This window comes from Anabrus simplex, chromosome 4 (genome assembly GCF_040414725.1).
Source record: "Anabrus simplex isolate iqAnaSimp1 chromosome 4, ASM4041472v1, whole genome shotgun sequence".
In the NCBI taxonomy this organism is placed as follows: Eukaryota; Metazoa; Arthropoda; class Insecta; order Orthoptera; family Tettigoniidae; genus Anabrus; species Anabrus simplex.
This window is the reverse complement of record NC_090268.1, coordinates 283,770,637-283,796,103: the sequence shown is the minus strand read 5'-3', so window position 1 is coordinate 283,796,103 and position 25,467 is coordinate 283,770,637.

Below are 25,467 nucleotides of genomic sequence, written 5' to 3'. Positions count from 1 at the left end.
CAGCACATGCGAAAGAACCTTCGGCGATACATGTCTCATTTAGATCTTCAGATCAGTCATATTACAGTATGTAAAAATTGGGCAAATGCTACGTAAACGTTGTTATCCGATCTTCTTAGTAAACATATTATGCTGGTAGTATAGGGACATGAATAAAGCCCAGTTGTTCATATACAACTGTGATATTTACTGCAACCGAGAATGATATGGTTAAGATCGGCAAATTCTTCTTGGTCCTTGTCGCACATAGGAGAATCCACTACTCTAATCCGATGAAGATGATTCTGGCAGCAGCCGTGACCGAGACGGATGCGTATGACGGGCGTAAGGTGTCTCCAGCTAAGATGTAATTTGTCAGACCACGGCCTTGTTGGAATGCCAGGCTGATGAGCAGCGTAGTGTCGTCCTTTAATCTCCTGCGTTATGTTCCAGTTATCTGACCAGTCACTATGACCGATGTTTTCAAAATGTCAATATTGCGCTCTTTTCTTCAGTCATTACATGAACGTGCCCTAAACGAATTGTATCTTGCAGCTGGTTCACCGTATTCTTTGAAAATTATCACAGAAATTACCACTGTAACTACTGTAACACCGTTTTGACTTACAGTTGAGTGATCATTGGAATGTGTCTCGCTTGACGTTCTTTTTTCGCTCTGCCCAAATTGTTAGACGGTATTTCTGCTCGAGGTCTCTTGAAATCACTTGGGGATGAGGGGAAGGAGCCATGAGTCAGTCAGGCAAGCAGCGTGCTCTTGGATTCTAATTCTTCGCTTCAGCAGAAATTATTTCCGCTCAGCGAGCCAGCTGTTCGTGCTGCCTTTGTTTGCATACAGCGCTACCTCAGCAGGCTGTACCCTCTGCCACAGAAGGGCCGGCTGTGCTACAACTGGAGAATGAAATATAAGACTGGCCATTTGCAAATCAATTGCTTGGAAGTTGTAAAAATCATTTAGTCATTTCACGCAGCTTTGCGCCTTTGTTTGCACTGTCGCAATTGGAGGACTGTAAATAGCACGCAATTCAAGGGAACAGCTGGTGATTGTACTCTCATTTGACTTTCATGATGTATACTGAATTAGCAGTAGGCCTACCAACACTGAACAGCAAAGAATCAAGATTAACGTCTGGTCCAAATCAGTTAACCTCCACCGCATAACGCCAATAAATTGAAGATATCCTAAACAACTATCGTCTCAATCCCACTCAGTACTTGAAATAATAAAAATCTTCTTTATGTTGATAATGTATTTTGAGGTGGGCTTCCTCTTAAGGATTTTAGAACAACTAAGAAGCCACGTTATTAGCTTCACTTCTGCTATTCAATCAAAATGGGGTATGTCACATGATCATTGTTGCCTGGCGCTAGGCATTGCTTTTGTTCGTGCACTTTCAGCGACAAAATAATTTATAAGCGGCTATATCCAGGCCACGTTTAGCCCTAGTACTGGCAATATTAAACTCCGGCAGCCATTTTGTAAGGAAATTACACCGTCAAATATTTATTTGGTTTTAAGCCACACCGCCGGCCCTGCGATACAAGGGTAGCGTTCCTGCTTCTTACCCGGAGGAGCTGGGTTAGATCCCCGGCCAGGTCAGGGATTTTTACCTGGATCTGGGGGCTGCTTCGAGATCCACTCAGCCTACGTGATTACAATTGAGGAGTTATCTGACGGTGAGATAGCGGCCCCGGTCTAGAAAGCCAATAACGACGGCGGAGAGGTTCGTCGTGCCGACCACACGACACTTCGTAAACTGCAGCAGCGGTCGCTTCGTAGGTTAGGGCCCTTCGGGACTGTTGCGCCATGGGGTTTGCTTTTAAGCTACATCATATATGTCGTAAAACACCTTACGAAGATCCATCTCACTTCAACAACTAAAATATAAATTCTGTTCCTTATTATACCAGATTCTTATTCTTCCTCTTATTCTTCTTTCCTGACTGTATCTGCGTTTTTCAAGTAATTTAGTAAGTATGTTTGAGTACTCAACAGCTCCGCCATCAGCTGTCATGGATGACGAAGTCGTCACGGAAGAGACGTACAAGGGAAATAAGGAGATAGTTTCCCGTTGCTTTCCTCGTTGAGCCAGAAGTTGCTATTGCATCACTGAAATGCTCGCACCAACCAACCCTATGAGCGACATTTTCACACCATACATAACAAGAACTGACTCCACAAGTAATGATATTAGTAGCATCGTTCAAACCTCAGTTACTTTCATGTTGTTGATGATGATGGTGATGCTTGTTGTTTAAAGGGGCCTAACATCTAGGTCATCGGCCCCTAATGGTACGAAATGAGACTAAATGGAGTGACAAATTGAAAGTCCAAAATCCTCCACTGACCAGAATTCAAAACGCGTGGACGAAGAATGAATTAATGGATATGAATTTAAAACAGTCAGTGGATCCGACCCGCAATGCTTTACATTCACAGAAACTGACGTGAAACAATAGTATGCATGACCAAGGGACTGCGTCCCTATCTATGATGCTTAGGTCTAAAGGGGTCCAAATTCCATATCAACGGCCCCTCATAATGGTACTTATCGCCAGGAAAGTAGAACCATGGTATTTTTCATGTTGCGGTACTAATCAAAAGTAGCGTAGACTCGCGACATTCCACACATTATGTTACTACTCACAGGTAATGAAATTCGCATATGGAATACAGTCCTATGGTGTTTCGCACACTGTGGCGCCATTTACAGGCAACGCAAACCTATGGTGTTCAACACATACGTGTACTAACCACAGGGACCCGCACTATCCCGTGGTGTTCCTCATATGGTGGGTATTAATCATAGGCAAGCCAGAACCATGGTGTCGCTCACCCATGGTGTCACTCCTAAAGTGGTACTAATCACAGGTACTGTAGAAGCCGGCAACGCACTCTTGTTGCTACTAATCACAAACCTTTTGGTACCTAACATAGTGGTACTATACGCAAGTAAAAGCGACCCATGGAGTTCACCACGTGGTGGTACTAATCACAAGTAGTTTCATGGTTCTAATACAAATCATCCCTTGGTCGCCCCTTTTAGTCGCCTCTTACGACAGGCAGGGGACTGTGGATATATTCTGCATCTGAGTCCCCCACCCACAGGGGTTACTTTCATGTTGTCAAAGCCAAGGAATTCTCAATTAGTCAGCCCTGAATTTAATGGAATCAGCACGTCTACTTCTGAGACTGGATACTTTTCTTTATACCAGGCGGATTCAACAGATCATTTCCAAGTCGCATTTGACATTTTTCTTCCTCTGCTCGGCTCCTTCCTGTCCAAGGAACAATGTACGAGGTGGAGTTCATCTCGTCTCATTATATGGCCCTACTTCTTTAATCGTACTAGTACTTTTATTGGGTTAACATATCTCGTTCCTTCACATTATTTGTATCAATTGAAAATAGTTATTAGTAAGCGTGTATTAGGTTAAAAATGGTTAAGTTTAAGAGAGTACATCCCACACTTTGCTAGGATAAAGAAAACATCTTATCTTATGGCATTATACTCAAAATATATTAGGCTACGTCTGTGAAGGGAAGAGAATCGCTGTAACTACCGCTATTAGCAACTAAAATTAATGTAGTAAACACTACACAAGGCATAACTTTCCGTCTTATTCAATACTGTAGAAATATATGCCAGGCACTTCACAAACGTTCCTTATAAAGCTGATGGGAATATGCTCCTATTCAGCTTATTTCGAAGGTTGCTTTCAGCGAGGGCGCATGCAACATTACAAGATGTCTTTATAAGGTGACAGAAAGAGAGAGCCCGCGACTCATTCGAATATAATATCGTTAAGCGATTCACATGTAATATCGCCTAAAAACTTAGAAATTACTCAGTACTTGAGAATGCGAACCGAAACTGCTCAGGCAGCATTATCTTTTCGTAGAAATCCATGGGTGTACTTCAGTTAGTATCATAACCATATATTTGCAACTATACAGCTCTATGGCCACATCTGCCATCACATCTCTCAAGATGAATTCAGTAGAACCTAAGTCTAAGCATCGTCACTTTTTTCTCCCTCTGCTTCTATTTTAACCCTCCATGACCGAGTGTATTACTCTCATGGGTAACCCTGTCCTCATCCATTCGCCCAGCTTGACTCTACCACTGAATATGGTTCATACGCACAGCTTCATGTAATATGTTCACTCTTTCTCTCTTCATTACGAATATCTCCCGATCTGATTTTACCCGCAATCACTCGCGCTAACTTCGTGTCTGTTACCTTCGCTATTAGCTGCTGTCCTCGGAGGCTGGGTTTGATTCTCAGTACTGCCAGAAATGTAAGACTAGTAGGAGTGCTGGTATGTGGTTAAAAAGGTACATGCAGCTCAACTCCATCGGGGATGTGCTTGAAACTGCGACCTCGGGAGGAAGACACAAGTTTACATTACAGCGTATCCGGAAAAATAAAGCAAATTTTCTGTTTCGTAAAGAAAAGTCGACTTGAAAACAAAACGATGTTTTTGTTTGCGAATTAAATTTTCTGACCAAATATCCGTTATTACAATTGAAGGGTTAGTTGGCATTTTATAAGAAATGAGTTAAATATGTTTTCTTATGTATTTTTATCAGTAAAATATGGTACGCCATTTTGTTTTACAGTTACAGCTCTTCTAAGCCTTTAAGGTACAAATTGTTGGTTTGGAGCACTACCACTTGTACAAGATTAAAAGGTCATTAACTGTAAAATATGTATCAACTTGGCTGATATCCATAGGCTTATCTGTGACGGGCCACACAGGTTTAGCCAATAGGAAGCCATAAACTATAAAATGTAACCATCAACTGTTCAGAGAAAGGAGGGAATAGTTTTCACATGTTCCAGCTAGTATTTCCAAGCTTTGCAATGGCAGCTAGTGTTTCCAAGCTTTGCAATGGAAGAAAATATACAGACTTATTATTTTCTTTTTTACAAGTTGCTTTACGTCGCACCGACACAGATAGGTCTTATGGCGACGACGGGATATGAAATGGCCAGGAGTGGGAAGGAAGAAGCCGTGGTGGGAAACCAGGGAAAACCATCTTCAGGGCTGCCGACAGTGGGATTCGAATCCACTATCTCCCGAATACTGGATACTGGCCGCACCTAAACGACTGCAACTATCGAGCTCAGTCAGACTTATTTGCAGATGGAGATTTAAGTAATACTGTATCTACGAAAAAGGAACCAACTTTGGTATTTAATGGGGTGGTAAGTAAGTCTATGTTTTAATGTTTATTCCTATTTGGTCGCCAATGGTCGTAGCCGTGTTGAAACACCGGATCCCGTGAGATCTCCGAAGTTAAGCACCATTGGGCGTGGTCAGGAGTTGGATGGGTTGCCACGCGCTGTTGGTGGGGGTAATGGAATGGAGGAGCGGAAAGGAACTGGCCACCCTACCGCACGTAAACTCCGGCTCAGGAACACCTCTGCGGAGGTTCGGACCTGCCGTCGGGCAGTATAACCATTACCTATTTGGTCTGTTGTGTGTTCTCTTATGTAGATGTACAGGTTACTTCACTCCCCTTAAGTTTTATTATGTGGCAAACAGTGATACATTAATAATTAAAAGTTAGCATATGTGTTATACTGCTGTAGAACGATAGGAATAACCTATCTGCAGGGCAATGGCGTTCAAGAGAACTCCTCTCCTGATGAATCTGTAGAAGGTGATTCTCAAGAACGTGCTGAGAAAAGGAAATGACGAACTTCTGTGAAATGGAAGCAAAATATAAGAAAAGAAAGGAGAAACAGTTCTGAAGAACATGTATCCACACCAGGAAAAATAGTCCTCTGCAAAGAACTGCAATGACACGTGTTCCCGGCACGTTTCCAACAGCGAGGCAGTGTTTGAGAAATTCAAATGTCTCGGGACATATGACAAGCAAAATTTTAATCCCGCTGGTCTTATGATATCAAACAGTAGTAGAAATGTTTCAGAAGATGAAAGGATGCGTTCAAGGACTCAGTTCAAATTTTGTGTCCGAGAAAACGGCGTGAATCTGAAAGTATGTGTTGATGCCTTTAAAACATTGTTTCAGATGAGCAGGAAGCGTCTGTTGAGGATTCAGAAAAGTGCAGAAGCTGACGACTCAAATAATCTAGTGGATAAACGATGCGAATATGTGAAAAGAGCTAAATCTCAAGAAAAAAAATATGAAGTGCGTAATCACATTAAAATATTTCCTACGTTGCAGAGCCACTATCCACGAAATGGCAATTCACATAGAGCTTACCTATCCACTACTATTAACTTTAATAGAATGTATGAACTACACAAGAACGAGATGAAAAACACTGTGAAGGTCTGCACTACACGTGAGACGTTGACAGCTCAGTGAAGTGATCCGGACTTAAAAGAAATACGGATATCAAAACTGTTGACACAAGAGAAAATGCATGCAAGGAAGGCTGATGCAAGGTATGCACATCTGCATGCAGATAGAAAAAAAATCTAAGGATCAAACTTTGTGTCTTGAAGTTCTCACCTTCGATATGCAACAAAACACTCCCTCTGCCATACAATCCCGTGTCATCTCCATGGGAAAACTCTCATACTTTGTATAGGCTACCCGAGACGTACAGTAGCCCTCTGGTTTTCTGATTCAGCATCTTTTTATTTAAGCTATTATTGCGTCAATCGGCTCACTTACTCACTGTCCACGTACACCGGCAATCTCGTGATTTGATTATTGAAGTCTTGTGCATGATGCGACATACGATCTGAGAGAATACTGAGCAGTTCTTCCCAATATAAAACAGACCATTTCGAGTGTTCATGAGCATGAATCATAGGCATTGGGTAGGCTAGAAAGTTGAGTTAAATTAACTGTCGAATGTCAACTAAGTTATAATACTGATTCATTAAATTAATAAGTAGAATAACCTAACGGCCCACGTATTTACTAGCTAGGTACTTTGGAATTATGTTTCTTAATTACCTTTTTAATGCTGCAAATAAATCCATCTATTATTTAAACATCCCTGTAAGAAAAGGACAGTGAATGCAAGTGGGTATTATTTTCAATGAGCTGAGAGCGGGAGTCCATTATAGCGTATGATTCTTCAGTGTGCCATGGCTCTATGTCTCGCTGCAGCGGAAGTTCGGCTCCCCGACCACCGAGAATGTCCATTGTACTGATAATGAACCGTGTGTGTGTTGTGTCTCACTGATCCGTGATTGCGCAACTCAGCACTGTCTGGTGCGAGTCAGCTGAATCGTGTGCCGTGAGCTCGCCGTACCTGTGAATCGATTCACTGCTTCGAATCATACACTGAGTAGCCAACACTACCACCCAGTGTATTATATTGACGCTTTGATCTTTATACAAATCTCAGACAGGAAATGGAGTAAGTGGTACACCAAAATATGCATCGAGAGATGAAGAGGACTGAAACAAGAGTGAAAATGGGAAAGAAAATATTCGCACTCATTCCTGTTCCGAATGGTACTCACCCGACTCGCCCAACGACTTCAAACTTCTGGGATCTCAACCTGCATCTACTGTGGAAATTATATTATGTTCACCTCGCCGTGTACACTACTCTGAACTGCACTGTATGCTATCCCGTCCCGCAACTACGCCTTATAGCGTGATTAACCTCGCTTTTCGCCTCTCAAACAATCTGGATGTATATCTTGTCTGTTCTACGTCACCTGGTCACGTGGTACCTTCTGTCGACTTTTCCGACGCCGCAACCAGTTCTGATTAGTTTCTCATTCGTCACGCCTTCTCCTTCCGCTGTTCTGATATGCTATATAACTTGAGGTTTGCATCATGCACCTCGTTCATCTTTGAGTGACTCGAGGCATCTCACCGCCTGCCAGTCAAGGTTAAGACTTTGTCCTGGACTTTAAATATTTACATTTAATGGGGACCCAGTCACTGCCAAGTCATTATGGACTCTAATCTAAAGTTCTTTCTATTCTTCAAATTTAACGGATCCTGTTCTTTTATCTCACGTTAGTGCCCTTTTAAGGGCGAATTCCCTCTCGCGGACAGCGGGATAGTGCAACATTACAGGGAGCCAGCAAATCCTATGAATACAAATAGCACTGTATTCAAAGAACTTCAGCCCATTTTCACACCAGGCAAATGCTGGGGCTGTACCTTAATTACGGCCACGGCCGCTTCCCACTCCTAGCCCTTTCGTGTCCCATCGTCGCCATAAGACCTATCTGAGTCGGTGCGACGTAAAGCAACTAACAAAAAACAAAAATAAACTTCAGCATATCTCATTTAAAGTATATTCCCTGGTGAATGAGCTGACACATGTTTCTGCACCTTTCCGCTCTTTATTATGTGAGAGTGTTCATCTATTCGGTTACGTACCTTACTTCGTAAAAGTGGTTAGTGGGACATAAAACCAGTAACGGTATTACTATTTAGCGATCAAACCAATAAAATAATTACTACTTGGAGTAGTAGAGCTGTGATAGTTCAGAAACAATGGGTACTGCGTCAGCATTTTCCCCACGAGATCACTGACCCGGCCAAGGACACTGACCCCATGACGTCATGACCACGTGACCGTGACATCACATTGTTCGTAAGCAAGGCCACTCTTGTTCTTTTTATCTCCTAATAGGATGTGACGCATAAGTTTCTACTTACTCTTTTTACTCTTTTCGATTGAGGAGGGAGCGGTAGGAGGATGAGGATGCGGTAAGGAGAAGGTAATACTTTTTCGCCCTCTTCATTTTTATATATTCAGTGTTTTACTTTCAATTGCGCCCCCACATTCCTAAGGTTGCAACAATGAGGACAGGTTAAGATGGTAGCACTAAGGTTAGCGACGTTGACTTGTTAAAAAATCCGCGCCCACGTAGTTAGAACCTGTCATCTTGACAGTTGTTAGGATCTGTTAAGATGGCAGCAGTGAGGTTAGCGATACTCACTTGTCCGACAAAATGAGGTTAGGGTCCGTCAAGATAACAGCTATCAAAAGCACGTGGCTTTGTTTACAAACAATGTGACGTCGCATTCACATGGTCATGACGTCACGGGGTCAATGACCTTGGCCGGGGTCAATGACCACGTGGGAAAATGCTGACGCAGCACCCATTGTTTCTGAACTATCACAGCTCTACTACTGCTTGGGATACAATAAACCTACAATAAGTGAACCAATCTGGTGCCAAACAAGAGTACCGTTTGAACAACGAAACAGGAGTCAATTGAATTCAAACTTGTCAGCATTATTAGAACAATCGTCGTCGGTCATGCCCCACTTCTGATGAAGCGGAGCAAAGGCTTCGCGAAACGTAAAGTTTCCCCGGCAGTTTGTTTCTTTCAAACTGCATAAACGCGTAAGAAACGTCAAACATCTCTTATGCTCTTATACAAGATGGGCAAAATAAAACTGGCCCGGAAAATGTAAGACTGACGCGGAACTGACACTTGTCAACGAACAGGAAATGCTGGAAATCGTGATTTCGATGCACCAACCGGTTGCTGTCACATGACTGCGCGTGCGCATCTCCCGCATGCTCTGTCCCGAGTACGTCACTGTGTCATCACGTGTGAGTGAGTGAGAGGAGTAGATGTGCTTAGCGACCAGTTGAATGCAACACGAAATGGTGCTCACGGTTAAACAGCACGTGTTCATTGTCGAGCGTTATGTGAAGCACGATTCGTGGAAAACCTGCGCGGAACTGATTGCGCAAGAGTTTAAGACTGGAAGTGTTCAGGCAAAATCGCCAGCAAAATCAGCAATAAAAAACTTAGTGACAAAATGGCGAGAAACAGATTCTGTAGCGGAAAAAATTCCTCGTAACTCTCCGAAAAGAGTTCGAACACCAGAAAACATTGCTTGAGTAAAAGAAATTCTCAGCACCGTTTATCTCTGCAAGTGGGAATTAAGAGATTGTCGTGTCGAAACATGATCAAAAAGGACCTGCATATGAGAAAATGAAATGAAAATCCACAGTCTGTTTCCAGTCATTCGACCGGGTCAGGGATAGAATGAAACCCCCATCTAGCGGCGAGTATAGGAACTGTGCAAGCTGCCGAAGCCTGTCGCACTCCTCTGGGGCGATAGTTAATGATTGACAGATGAAGTGATATAGTGAGTGTTGCTGGAATGAAAGATGACAGGGAAAACCGGAGTACTCGGAGAGAAAAACCTGTCCCGCCTCCACTTTGTCCAGCACAAATATCATATGGAGTGACCGGGATTTGAACCACGGAACCCTTCGCTGAGATGCCGGCGCCCTGCCACCTGAGCCAGGGAGGCTCTACCTGCATCTGTATCCTTACAAATGGGTTACGTGCCAGATGCGACCCGGCCATTATCGTGCCAATAGCGACCGAGCGGATATGCGACCCATCAATCACAACTTATCTGCATTAAGGGTTGTCACCAAGTGGCAGATTGTTTATCAGTAGCTAAATTGGTCTTTTCTAAAATAAAGGTCTGACACCGTTGTTAGCAGGTTCGAGTGCCGTTGGTCGAAAGCAAAATATAATAATGTTGCTGGCTTTTCGTCCCAGTAACTACTTTTATGGCTTAAGGAGACGCCGAAGTGCCGGAGTTTAGTCCCGCAGGACTTATTTTACGTGTCAGTAAATCCACCGACACAAAGCTGACGTATTTGAGCACCTTCAAATACCACCAGACTGAGCCAGTATCGAACCTCCCAAGTTGGAGTCGGAAGACCAGCATCTCAACCGTCTGAGCCGTCGAGCCACTTAGCCAGGATGAAAAAAAAAATCACCATCATAATGTAGGCCGGCAAGGTAGGACAGTTGGTGTATACAATTAGTAATCACTAGATTGCGTGCCAAAAGCCTGGATTCAAATCCAAACCTCTTCGCAGTGTTCAAATGAAGTAAGGGAATATGATGCTGTTGATGGTGATTCGGCCGTCAGATGGGGACGTAAAGCACTGAGCAGACCCCTTGGTATTATTTGAGAGAAGTAGGCTACGTGCCGACACCGGATTTCATCTTTCCCTACCTCATTATCATAATCTCACATCCAGACGCGCAGGCCTCCCATGTGCGTCCGGTAGAAAGACCTGCACCAGACAAGCCGAACACGTCCTCGGACACTCCCGGCACTAATAGGACACGATAAGTAAGTAGGCCTAAGTCGTAAATAATTTCAGAGAATTAGGATCTTTTTTTTTTTTTTGCTAGTGGTATTACGTCGCACCGACGCAGACAGGTCTTAAGGCGACGATGGGATAGGAAAGGGCTAGGAGTGGGGAGGAAGCGGCCTTGACCTTAATTAAAGTACAGCCTCAGCATTTGCCTGATGTGAACATGGGAAACCACGGAAAACCATTTTCAGGGCTGCCGACAGTGGGGTTCGAACCTACTATCTCCCGAATACTGGATACTGGCCGCACTTAAGCGACTGCAGCTATCGAGCTCGGTCAATGGGATAGGAAAAGCCTAGGAGTTGGAAGGAAGCGGCCGTGGCCTTAATTAAGGTACAGCCCCAGCATTTGCCTGGTATAAAAATGGAAAACTATCTTCGGGGCTGCCGACAGTGGGATTCGAACCCACTATCTCCCGGATGCAAGCTCACAGCCGGTGGGAAAAGACGTAAACGCATCACCTTATTTCGTGTTGTAAAACGAATTTTCCCCAGAAGTGTTATGTAAAGTAGGGGCAGTAGAGCTGCTTATAAGACTTTTTGAAATTCAATTGCACTTCGTTTAGCTTACCTTATCTTGGGTGATGACACAACTTATCAAATGACAATTTGCTTGTCAACGCCGGTCGCATCCTGTCAACGCCGGTCGCATCCGGCACGGTTACAGATTATGCGGTCGCTAGTGGCACGGGTCGCATGCGGCACGGTCGCATCTGGCACGCCACCTTACAAATGTGCTGTTAATGCATGCGGTTAAAGACTCCAGGCGAACCTTCGCGGACTGAGGCCTGCCGGTTTCTGAGCTGAATGGAGTCAAGTCTTTTAGATCCTCAATTTTTTTTTCATTTCTAGAGCTGAGCCATTTCTACTGTGATGTTCATTAACAAGTGTCAATCCCGCTCAGTCCTATTGTAAATAGTCTCCGAGCCACTTATTTTGCCCATCCGGCAGTATGAGAGTAACTAGAAGGAAGTTTCCGCTCTGATCACGGATGTAGCGAATGCCAATCATTCATTCCCACCCATAACTTGTATTGCAGCATCGCGTGATATACTCGCTATAACCTATTCGGATTTGAGTGATATACTGTCCATCATATATAATCTCCGGGAGCTTTCGTGTCAAAAATGTCAAGGTGGAAGATTCGAGTTTATTACATAAAATGAAATCGTGAAACATTTCCAGCTTCCTGCACGGTTGGCCCTGGTTCAGTTCCCAGGTCGATCATTGAGGACTTCATTTATTGTTAGGCGAGTCACACACAGACACGCTGAGAATGCTCGGGGGGAACTCGACAGAGAAGAGCTCTGTGGCTCTCATTGGCTAAACGCACACTGATAAAGTTCGGAGAAATTATCGAGTCTATTAATATCCACTGTTTATTTAAATGTACATAACCATGCAGATCATGGATCTGTATAATGAAACCGAGCCATTTGCGGACGATAATGCAGAAGTGTTAGGATTTATAGCGTTGAGAAGAAAGACGAATAGAAGTGTTGGGAGGAATCATATCCAGTGCCATGAACTGGACATGGACAGTGAGCGAAAATCTAGTAACATGCACTCCATGAATGTGCATATAATTGTTTAAATGTGTAACACAGAAATAATAAAAATTCTTAAGACTACCCTAGAACTTGTGTGTAGCAAATATTAGACATTTTTCACTCGGATGGCCATCATAAGAAATTATTGTAGCTTCTAGACTCTGACCTCTCACTTCCCAGCCTAGAGAAGGACCCATCCCACTTCGAAATCGGGACAGCACTATCTTTGAAAAAAAAAAAAAAGAGCGAGTGGCTACGCGGTTTGGGTCACGCAGTTGTCAAATTACATTCGGGAGATAGTGGGTTCGAACCCCACTGTCGGCATCCCTGAATATGGTTTCCCGTGCTTTCCCATTTTCACACCAGGCTGTACCTTAATTAAGGTCACGGCCACTTTCTTCCCACTTCTAGCCCTTTCCTATCCCATCGTCGCCGTAAGATCTGTCTGTGTCGGTGCGAGGCAAAAAAAAAAAAAAAAAAAAAAAAAAAAACGAAGCCTTTTCCACATAGGCCATGAAAGTCCTGGGAGAGGTGGAAGATAGAAACTTCCACTACTTGTAACCTCGGCACCTGGTGGGGTAGAATGGTTAATTCTACTCCCGACCATATTTGTTCCCAGCAATTAACCTGGTATTCATTTTTGGTGTAGACTAAGACCTTTCAAAGAGTACCGACGGTTAAATATAATATAGTGATAGTTAATACTACAAAAGTCAAAGCAAAGTTTTCTCGGTACAGGTCATGAAGGCCCTTGGAGGAGTAGAAGCTACGGTTCCAACTAACCGTAAGGCTGCGTGCACACCGAGCGCGCTTCGCATAGTGTGTCGCGTGTTGCTCAACGCTAAGCGTCACGCTAAGCATAACCAGTGCTTTGTTCCTAAGCCAGGTGTTCACACCGTCCGCGCTCTGTTGCGCTGAACGCCTACCTTACAGCTAAGCGAAGCGCCAGACAACGCGCAGTGTTGGTTAATTGCTTAGCGTTACCTAGCTGGTTCTGAAGCTATGGAAGAAGAAATTATTCATGCAGTGTTTCAAAGAGAAGAAATATGGAACCCAAGACACAAAAACTATTAAAATGTAACTGCTTTGCAAAATAAATTGACTTAAGTATCTACAACATTTTTATCGCATTCCTACAGTAAACATATACAGTAATATTACTTCTACTGTCACACTTTACTGGGCTTAACATTGTGACAGGAGGAAATTGCGTGTGGATTTTAGTGTCGAAAGTGTCAGAGGAGAAGTTCTGCTTCCCAGGTGCAAGTCTTTTGAATTGACACCCGTAGGTGACCTGCGTCGTGATGAGGATGAAATGATTATGAATACACATATACACTTAGGCCCCCATGCCAATGGAATTTACTAATTATGATTATAATTCCTGACTCTGCTGGGAATCGAACCAGGAACTCCTGTGACCAAAGGCCAGTACGGGTCACCATTAAGCCATGTAGCCGGACACTTTGTGACAAAGTGCTTAGGATCTCCCAGACTCTGTCACATCGGTTTATAATTTTGCCAGTGGAGGGTGGTAACATGAAGAATATCACTCTGCAGGCTAGTAGTGGGCTTGGAAGTAAATATTTATGTTTATGAATTATGTTTGTTACACATTTTCTCCACTTTTGTTACGATGATAAATTGTGTGTGCTAATTGTAACAATAATACAAAATACTATTTATAATTATTATATAAAGAGCGCTATTTAGCCGGAAATTTAATGTCCACGTGTTTGCTGCGTGGTGCTCCTAGACAATTGGGAAAATTGAATTTCCCCAATACTTCTCTGCTACTTGTCGCCACATTTCAGCTGCAGGCTTCGGAAGGTCAAAGGTTTTTTTTTTTTTTACTTTTTTTTTTCATTCTTAAGTAATCATAAAATTAATGGCGATAAAGACTTGCATCTCTGTACAAACGATGAAATTCTCTGAAAGTAATTCGTTCTTCATTAAATTCATGAACCCACTTTCGATTCTGCTTTCTAATTTTCAATTTTAGGTAACTGTTATCCATCAGTAAACTGTTACTGGCGTACTTGGATAACGGCATTAGTTTGTGACCACCCTAAAGAGCCTCGCGCCAAACTAAGCTGAGAGCTCGGCGTAGAGTTTTCGGTGTGAACAGCAAGCACGCCTTGCGCTATGCATAGCATTTCACGCTACACGCGACACACTATGCGAAGCGCGCTCGGTGTGCACGCGGCCTAACCTCGGCACTAAGTGGAACTGAGTGCTTAGCTCTACGCGCGGCCACCTTTGCTGTGAAGAATTAACCTGGAATGCATTTTTCGTGTAGGCTGAGTGAATTTCAGAGCCATGTACCGCTCCAGGAGTGGAAATCTCATCTCTTAAATTTTCTGACTTCCTGACGGCGAATCGAATCCAAGTCCTTGCTGGTGAACCGAGCACAGTATGACCACACTCATTAAAGTCTTACCAACTCTCGCCTCTCCTCCCTCTATCAAGTGAAGTTACAAGACAAGGACTGCAAAACTAATTATTTACTTGTAAAAACTGAGTGGAAAATAATATACGGAAAATGAATCATTTCTTAAGTACCATGCCTGCACAGGTAAGTAAATATTCTAGCTCGTAACCCTGCATGTACTACACAAATAATTCTTCGTCCAAAGTATGGAATAGTCAGAGCAGACAAAAGTGACTGAGTTCGCTATTTATTTTACTTTTGGTAGATATCTTGCTCTGTATCAATATTTGATCTGTTTTGTTGCCTTCTTTTTATATCTTGTATGTTCTTTTACCTCTCTAAAGAACCAGAGAAACAAGGAAATGCCATTTGGTCCTTGTTTTAATGACGGTGAAATCCTGACATTCACCTCCCCGCGGTAGAGAGGGGGCAACGACTGCATATAAAAATAATATTTTATATGCAGGCGGCTAACGAATGAAGGGACCGATTATCTCCCGGTATAAGGAGATCCCCTATACCAAGTGCCAACAGTCTCTTTGAGAGTGGATGAGCGGGTATGGGTAAGGCCACTCTATTGTCCTGGGGACAAGAAATTGTTCCCAAAGGCGGAGGAACCGGTTTGGTCAACGGCATTAGGATGCAGAAGGCAACGGGAAACCACTGCATTAAAGATCCTGAGAGATATTCCAATAAATCCACATGACATGGCTGCAACGTCAAGATCGGAGCTGGCCGTGTGGATCGTCTACCTCCGTTTCGAGACGACGGCTTAAGAAGAAGAATGTTCTTTTAGGTGGTCGTATTTCTGTTCATTGATATGTGCTCCGTAGTGTATTTCTTTTTCAATTGTGTTTGTTTGTTTGTTTGTTTGTTTGTTTGTAATAGGTATATCTATACTAATGTTATAAAGAGGAATAATGTGTATGTTTGTTTGTAACGAATAGACTCAAAAACTACTGAACCGATTTAAAAAATTACTTCATCTATCGAAAGCTACATTGCCAGTGAGTAACATGGGCTGTATTTTATTTTCAAAATAATTCGTGGTGGGGGGGGGGGACGGGGGGAGATATAAAATAATAGGCTAATATAGGTAAAATATCGAATTTGTCGTATAGGGACGAGACAAAGCTCTATTTAATCCTCTTGACGCAAAGAACAAAACACGGTAAGCCCTAGGGCCCAAAAATGATGTTTTAAGGCCCTAAAACCAACCGTTACGGAGATATTGGCACCACACTACCCCTGCTCTAGGAATCGGATACAGTAATGTACCGCCGTAACCATGGCAACGTCAGCTCCAGGGTTCTACAGCAGCGAAATTATCTACAATAAATCACAAAAACCTAACATGTTGCAGACATGAACATTGATATTTGGAATCCCCTTTAAAAATAAAAGAACACATATATTCGTTTTAAGAAAATCCACTTAGGGGGGGGGGGAGCTGAAAAGAAGTGAGGAAGGAGTTGAATTATTTATATGATGCATATATCTCAAAAATGAAGATGTTACAAACTTTAAAATTGGTACTTGGAATCTCCTCTAAAAATGAACACACTCTTTTTGGAAAATCCACTTAAGGGGGTGAAAAGAATAAAAAAGGGTGAATTTTTAAAATGAGTATCTTCTTCTTCTATCGCTTTACCCACACCTATGGGGTTGCGGGTGGGAACTGTGTCGAACATGTGGATTTGACCCTGTTTTACGGCTAGATGCTCTTCCTGACGGCAACCGTATGTGTAGGGATGTAATCCATACTTCTATACTAATATTATAAAGCGGACAAATTTTTATATTTGTTTGTAACGTATAGACTCAAAAACTACTGAACCGATTTTAAAAATTACTTCACCTATAGGAAGCTACATTGCCAGTGGTAACACGGGCAGTATTTTATTTTCAAAACAATTCGATGGGGGGGGGGGCGACGGGGGGAGATATAAAAATATTAAAATAATAGGCTAATACAGGCGAAATCGAATTTGTCGTACAAGGACGAGGCAAAGCTCATTTTAAGCCCCTTGACGCAAAGAGCAAAACTCGGTAAACACTTCGGGCCAAAAACCATGTTTTAAGGCCCTAAAACCAACCGTTATGGAGATATTGGAACCAAACTATCCCTGCTCTAGGAATCGGATAAAGAAATGAACGGCCGTAACCATAGCAACGTCAGCTCTAGGATTCTACAGAGCTAGATTATGCATGTACGTTTGGGCATAGCCGCCAACCAAACTTGATACACATATGACTTACAATCTGGAAAAAAATAAACTGTTGTGTAAGACGCTCATAGCATTCCTTTGGACGTGTATGGAAAGGAAGTGAAGTATAAAAATAATAGCCCCGGAGGTCTCCGAAGTACAGCGACCAGCGGTTGCCGACAGGTATCCGTTTTTACGTACTGGCTTAGATTTCAGCATTTTGCGGAGTCCTTTACATATAGTTTAAACTATTTTCTATCAAATCATTGAGTAGTAGGATCATTGATGTTATTATTGCTGATATTTTGGTCCACTTTTACGATCACTGTAACCATGAAAACAACCTATAAGTTATACTGTACACAATTGTCAAGATGGTGCGCCTATGACTTGAAAAGATTTCTCAACATGTATACTCAAATTCATTAGATGTGCGACAAGAGTGACAAGCCCTGTGTGTTGGGTATTCAGCCCGATGGCTGGTTTGATCCTCTGCAGCTCCGCCAACAGCTGTCATAAATAGCCTAGGCGTCATTGAAGAGGCGTGCTAGGGAAACGAGGAGTGAGGTAGGTTCCCGTTGCTTTCCTCACCGAGCCAGCCGTTGCTATTAGATATCATTCTGCCAAGCCCACTGAAATGGATGCACCAACCGATCCTATGAGCGATATTTTCACACCAATCGAAACAGGGACTGGCTGCATAAGCAATGGCATTACTGGCATCACTCATACCTCAGTCACTTTCATATTGTCAAAGCCAAGGATGAGACTGAGACAGGTCAATGAAAGTAAAAAATTTGATATAGCCCATACCAGAAGACATAGTGCACTCTAAGCACTACATCTCGCCAACAAAGGCATGACCTGAGAATTATAATTCTCGATAATTACAGCAGTTTCTTTTATACATCGCGTATTTCCTTGATCATTTGTAATAGTTACGAAATGTTGGATCAAACAAATACATTCAATAATATTTATATTCGTGGTAGTATCTACACTAAACCTGCAGCTTTGTGAGGGAAACAGGTATATCTAGGTTGAAATGAAGGAAAAACATGGTAGCAAAAGATCTTAGAGGTCGACGCTAATTAGGAACTAATATTTAGAGGCCCCCATGAAGAAAAGAAGGAGAAGATACACTATAATTCCAAACATGACAAATAATTTATACCTACTTAAGTAAATACACCAGTGATATAAATATCTAATGAAGTCAGTCACACCGATAGTATGAGTAACTAAAGCCAGTTTCTGATAACCCGTACGTAGAACGGATAGTTCTGCTAGTGCCTAATAAAAGAATACTCTCTCTCAATATCTTCGAAGTGCCATACAATGTCTAGTGTAACTTAACTGCTTGTCTCTAAACTGCGTGCTAATGTAAAACTTAATTTTACTTGAACTTCAAATAATAATATACCGGGCGAGTTGGCCGTGCGGTTAGGGCAGCGCAGCTGATTGCTTGCATCCGGGAGATAGTGGGTTCGAACCCCACTGTCGGAAGCCCTGAATATGGTTTCCATGGTTTCCCATTTTCACACCAGGCGTTTGCTGGGGCTGTACCTTAAGGCCATGGCCGGTTTCTTCCCAATCCTAGGCCTTTCCAATCCCATCATCGCCATAAGACCTATCTGTGTCGGTGTGACGTAAAGAAAATTAAATAAATGAATAATAATTTTAAATGTCCCGTAATCTGGATGCCAGAGTGCACCAAAATGGATCTCTCAAATTTAGACAGAGTATGATAAATTTTCACTTCTCTCCCAGGGCGTGTACATGAGGCTGTATAGTGGTCAACCTACTAAGGGCCTTACCTAAACTTCTGAAAACGATTAAACGCTTGGGCACTGCACATATACCCAACGGTATTAGGTTTGCGAGGCCAAGGGAGTTTTTCATTTTCACGCCTTTAATGGCCTTTCCGTTTCTTTTGCCTTCGAAGTGCCAGATCTCTTCCTAATAATAATAATAATAATAATAATAATAATAATAATAATAATAATAATAATAATAATAATAATAATAGCTTTTACATCCCACTACCTACCTTTTTACGATTTTAAGAGACGCCGAGGTGCCGGAATTCAGTCCCGCGGAAGTTCTTTTACGTTCCAGTAAATCTACCTGATGTATTTGAGCAAATTTAAATACCACCTGACTGAGCCAGGATCGAACCTGCCAAGGTAAGGTCAGAAGGCCAGCGCCACAACCGAATGAGCCACTCAGCCCGGCAGAGATCTTTTCAATTTTCCTCCTGATTAGTGTTAAGAGAGGAACTACTGCCCAGTTGTACTACCTCTTAAAACAATAATCACCATCAGCACTCACCCTTAACGACCACGATCAACGTTAGGCTACTATTGCAGGCGCAATATTACTTATACCACATTCCTTGCTTAAATTTCACCGGCCATAGCCTTCAATACGAGAGCATCCGTGGAACTTCGCATGCACTTACTAATATGAAAATACATTGTGGATATGAATCACGCATGGACGCAGCTGACATCATTTGCACAGTTCGCAACATTTGCGGCTTGTAAAGTATGTCGACAGCTCATCCATTACAGAATATAGAGGATCATACACAGTGTAAACAGGCACGGCAAAAGTTTCATTGGATACTTTTATAATTAAATAGCTTTCAGCGTTGTTGTTGTTTTTATTATTATCATCATTATTAAGCATGAAAGGGGGATAAAATTAATATGGCCGAGTTTAATATTTCCCTTTTTACATATAAGCAACTCTTTATACCCTCACTGACCAGCTACTTCCAGGAATTTCATTCCTCTATCTCCGAGTTTTTATTAATTAAATGTGTTATGAAGCGTCTCACGATGAGTTTTACAAAGCGAAACATTTCGTGTGAGAGGCAGCCAGCCATGGAATTAAAATAAACAGCATGAAGAAAAAATTAGAGTTTCGAAAGCTGTGCACAGATATTGCGTTCTAAGGGCTTCAAACTGTATAAAGACGGACTGAGAAACTCAAACATTAAAGCGCTGGATTTCTGAGATTTAGTTCGCTTGTTCGATTCCGGCTCCCCCGGATGGTATTTGGAGGTGCTGTAATACGCCAGCCTCGTGTTGGTAAACGTAAAATAACTCCTGGGGAACATAATTCTGGCAGAAAATCGTAAAATGTACAGTATCTGGTAAAACAAACAGTACTGAAATTTAAAAAAAAACATACTCTGAACATCGAACAGTGCTGAATGTCGCCGAGAACCTACCACTACAATGACGATGGATGCAGCAAGATGGAGCTAAACTTTGGAGATTGCTTAAGTCTCCCCGCATCTCCGGCCAGATGACCCACATAGAAATGTTCTCGAATTTACGAAAGAAGATACAGTTATATTTTGTGTCCTTGCAGCAATTTCTGTTCATCAATATCGACAATGTACAGGACCGTACACGTCAACGCCCCGAACAAATAGCACGCAGGTTCATATCACATTTCTGCGTGTAATTGGAATGGAGGAAGTGTTGAGTGTTGAATGTGAGGAAAGAAAAGAGTCCCCAGGCCAGGGATATTAATAATTTACAATTAAAAACCCTGACCCAGCCGGGAATTGAACCTGGGGCGGGGCCGGACTATATACATGAGACATGCGCGTGCACATTTTGAACACATGCAATACTGACTCGGATACTTGTTACCGTCGTCACCTTGAATGTTGTAATGACGTATCTTGATGTTCAGAGCATGTTTGTAATTTCATTATTGCTTGTTTTCCCACATACTGCAGTTAGTGGGACGAAAAACAATAAAAGTATTATTATTATTACAAGTTGCTTTAGGTCGCACCAACACACATAGTTCTTATGGCGACGATGGGACAGGAAAGGGCTGGCGTGAAAGTAGGAAACCACAGAAACCATCTACAGGGCTGCCGACATTAGGGCTCGAACCCACTATCTCCTGAATACTGGATACTGGCCGCACTTAAGCGACTTCAGTTATCGAGCTTGCTAGTAAAATTATTATTATTATTATTATTATTATTATTATTATTATTATTATTATTATTATTATTATTATTATAAGCCTCTTCGCACTAATCTGGGGCGGCATTTTGTATGAATTTTAGCTCAGTTTTACGGCTGGATACCTTCCTGATGCCAATCCTACGTCGAGGTAAGTATTCACTACACATTTTTTTGCGGTGGTTTGTAGCGTAACTATACAGAGGTAAAATCCCCAACCCTCCGGGAGTCAAACACGGGGCCCAGTGAACCAAAGGCCACTACGCTTATCATTCATCCATGGACTCGGGCTATTATTTTTATTATTATTATTATTATTATTATTATTATTATTATTATTATTATTATTATTATTATTATTATTATTATTATATTTGCTTTACGTTAGCACCGACACAGAAATGTCTTATGGCGATGGTGGGATAGGAAACGCCTAGGAGTCGAAAGGAAGCAGCCGTAGTCTAAATTAAGGTACAGCCTGGATTGAAAATGGGAAACCACAGAAACCCATCTTCAGGGCTGCCAACAGTGGGGTTCGAACCCACTCTCTCTCGTGGTCCACACCTCACAGCCAATTGCTGGGTATTATTATTGTACCGGGGGGTACACCTCTAAGCCGCACATTTAAATGTTGCGCCTAATAGAACTCCTCTACTGGAGAAACAGTCAACTTGAAACTTGACCTACTTAAACCTTTACTCAGAAGATGTCACTACAGTAATTTGACGTAATTTTTTTACTGTGAAGTTTCATGTACTGTAAGAAATTCTACGTGTTTTGTTTACCAGTCATCAAGAAGTTTGGACTTTCTTCAACAGAGGTCACTGCTAAAAAAAACTATGATCATGCACCCTGGTGCGAAGTGGATGAACTTTGATTCAAAGAAGTTTTGTATTCATAAGTTATTTTTTTACTAAATTATGTTCATTCATTTTTGGGTTGGCAACATAGATCTTTTCTTTCCGCCAGTTTTGAATCCAACCAATCAAGAATTTCTGTAATTAATTTTCTACCAATCACCATCTTCTTCTTCGATTTTGAGTGTAACTTTTAAATTCTCCAATAAAATTGAGAGGGTGGGGCTAGTTTATTCATGAAAGGTCTCGAACTTTCCCCGAGGGTTTATAAACTACGGATTTTCACGTCTCTTGGCCATTTGATCAACATCTAACTAAGTGTGTGTGTGTGTGTCAAGCAGGAGGCGGGAGGCGCCTCTTTCATCAGGCAGCAGTTCTTCAGCAAGGTAATGGCCTATTAACATCTTAATTTCTTGCTAGCTCTGCGGTTTAACCCGAGGGGGAGGTCCGAAACTTTAACTATGTAACCTACTCTTCTGAAAATGTAATTTCTGCCGGCCTATGTAAAAACATCATAAAATCTATAACTGTAAATCGGGGATAGAGAGTGATGTACCCTCTCGAGCTCCCCTTCATATTGGCTTGAGGTGACTACGTTTTGTAACCGGTCTTTTTCCTTTCAGTAATGTCTTAATTTATTCTTATATGAGTTACCTCCATAGTTTGGGAATAGCCCCTGTTTCATCGGCCTAGTGCCCTTTAAGTTTTAGGAATTCACATCTAGGAGTGCAAGATTTCGCCTCCTTTCATTTTGTGTTCGGGCCATTTATTTAACTGTTATTTCTTTTACACGAAGGCCCTATAGGTTGGGTACGAGATACCCCTGTTTCAGTCTGTAAGCTGGGCCATGGAAGGCCAAAAGGTGTAAGATATTTTTGGTGTTGCCTTGAATTAGCTTTAAAACTGAGAGCCTGTTAGTTCTTTTTCAAAGTAAGATTACTGAATGCCTGTTGAAGGCTTGATGTTGTGAGTTGGGAGCCAGCGCTCCATGTATCGAGGAATTTCTGCCCTGGTATAAAATTTTACTCTTTTGTAATTTTGAACTGGGAACTCAAAAATTGTAAAACTAGGGGCTTGTAGACCAAGAGCGTGAAAATTCTGAAATCTTGGACCTTTCTAAGTCTTGTTTTTATAATTGCTATGTCATTGTTATCTCACTAAGTGAGAATTTGTTAATTTGTTGCTTTTTGAAAATACCTCCCATTTTGTTTAAATTCCATTCTTGACTTTGTAGTTAGACACAATCACCCCGGCACCTTCTTTCACCTCTGCGTCCACGGGTAACCCCGTAACAATTATTATTATTATTATTATTATTATTATTATTATTACAAGTTGCTTTACGTTGCACCGACACAGATAGGTCTTATGACGACGATGGGACAGGGAAGTGCTAGGAGGAGGAAGGAAGGAAGGAAGCAGCCGTGGTTGTAATTGAGGTACAGCTCCCAGCATTTGCACAGTGAGAAAATGGGAAACCATGAAAATTCATCTTCAGGACTGACGACAGTGGGGTTCTAATCAACTATTTCCAGAATACGGGATACTGGCCGCACTAGCGCTGCAGCTATCGAGCTATTATTATTATTATTATTATTATTATTATTATTATTATTATTATTATTATTATTATTATTATTATTATTATTTAACCGTGTAAAGTCACATATGAAGAACAGCTGACTAGAAGTTTGTTAAGAGCTCGCCTTCTACTGTATGCTCAAGGTCCGGGATAGAATTCGGGACAAGTCGGTTAACAGTTAACGGTGTTCAAATGTGAAAGATCTGGGCCATTAGATTTACTTGCACATCAAGATCCCCTTTATAGAGCAAAGTTCCGGCGCTCTTATGTCTCTAATCATATTATTTTTGTGAAACAATAATGGATACCGGTGGATGTTAGGTGATATTGAATTATATCGTACACGGTTAAAGGTAGACCTTTTATAAGTACAGTAGATTACGTTAAGGAAGAGCTGCAAGCGAATAGTTCTTCTTAAGACAATAACCACCACCACCACAATCACCACCGCAAAAAAAAAAAAAAAAAAGGTAAACAGTTTTGAGATGTTTGTTTAAGTATGAATTATCTATTTCTGTCCACCCACAAGGCCGCAGGAAGAGTGGACGGTAAAGGCTTACACTATTCGTAACCTCGGCACTAACTCCGGTATACTCCTTAGCCCTAAGCCCAACCGCCTTTATCCCCATGAATTAACTTGCTTTTTTACAGCTTCATGGCTAAATGGCTGGCGTGCTGGCCTTTAGTCCAAGGAATCGCGTGCTCGATTCCCGGCCGGGTCGGGGACTTAATATTCATTACTTAATTCCTCTAGCTGCCTCTGTGGATCCGTGGTAGAGTGTCGGCCTCCGGATCCCAAGATAGCCGGGTTCAAACCCGGCAGAGGTAGTCGGATTTTTGAAGGGCGGAAAAAAGTCCATTCGATACTCCATGTCGTACAATGTAGGCATGTAAAAGATCTCTGGTGACACATTTAGTGTTTACCCGACAAAATTCATTACATCTCAGCCATAGACGCCCAAGAGAGATCTGGTTTACTTTGTCTGCCATCTAGTGGGCCTAGAGTAAAACGGAACGTCGAAATTGACGAGCAGACAGCCAGATGGCGTCAAATCGAAATGTCTGCACACGGTAGCTGAGGCCATACGATTATTATTATTATTATTATTATTATTATTATTATTATTATTATTATTATTATTATTATTATTATTATTATTATTATTATTATTAATTCCTCTGGCTCAAGGACTGCTAGGTGTGCCGTCTTTAATATTAGTATATTCATCATAGGTAAGGCCCCATCCTGATAGACGCACAGGTCACCCGTGGGGATCAGTTCGAAGACCTGCACCAGACTTCTCCGGAGGCCACAACCCAATAACTTCCTTCTCATTTCTACATGTCCTCACCTCCTGACAGGCAAGGAACCCACATCCTTCCGGGTAAACCAAGCACGTCGTATCGGCAAGAATACTCAATAATAATAATAATAATAATAATAATAATAATAATAATAATAATAATAATAATAATAATAATAATAATAATAATAATAATACACTTGACATACAAAAGCCAAATAAACCAACGTCACATGTAAGCGGCTAATTCAAGCCTCCAGATTTCATTTGAGAAAAATCAGTTCTTAACAAACATCAAGACAGCTCCCAGAAATCTACAGGTCAATCAGGGCAAATAAAACGGGCATAGCAATGCAAATACGTAGGCGAGTAGATAGAACCTAATATTTCTGAGAAAGAGGCATAAAAATCAATAATCTTTAAGTGATGATTTCTTGC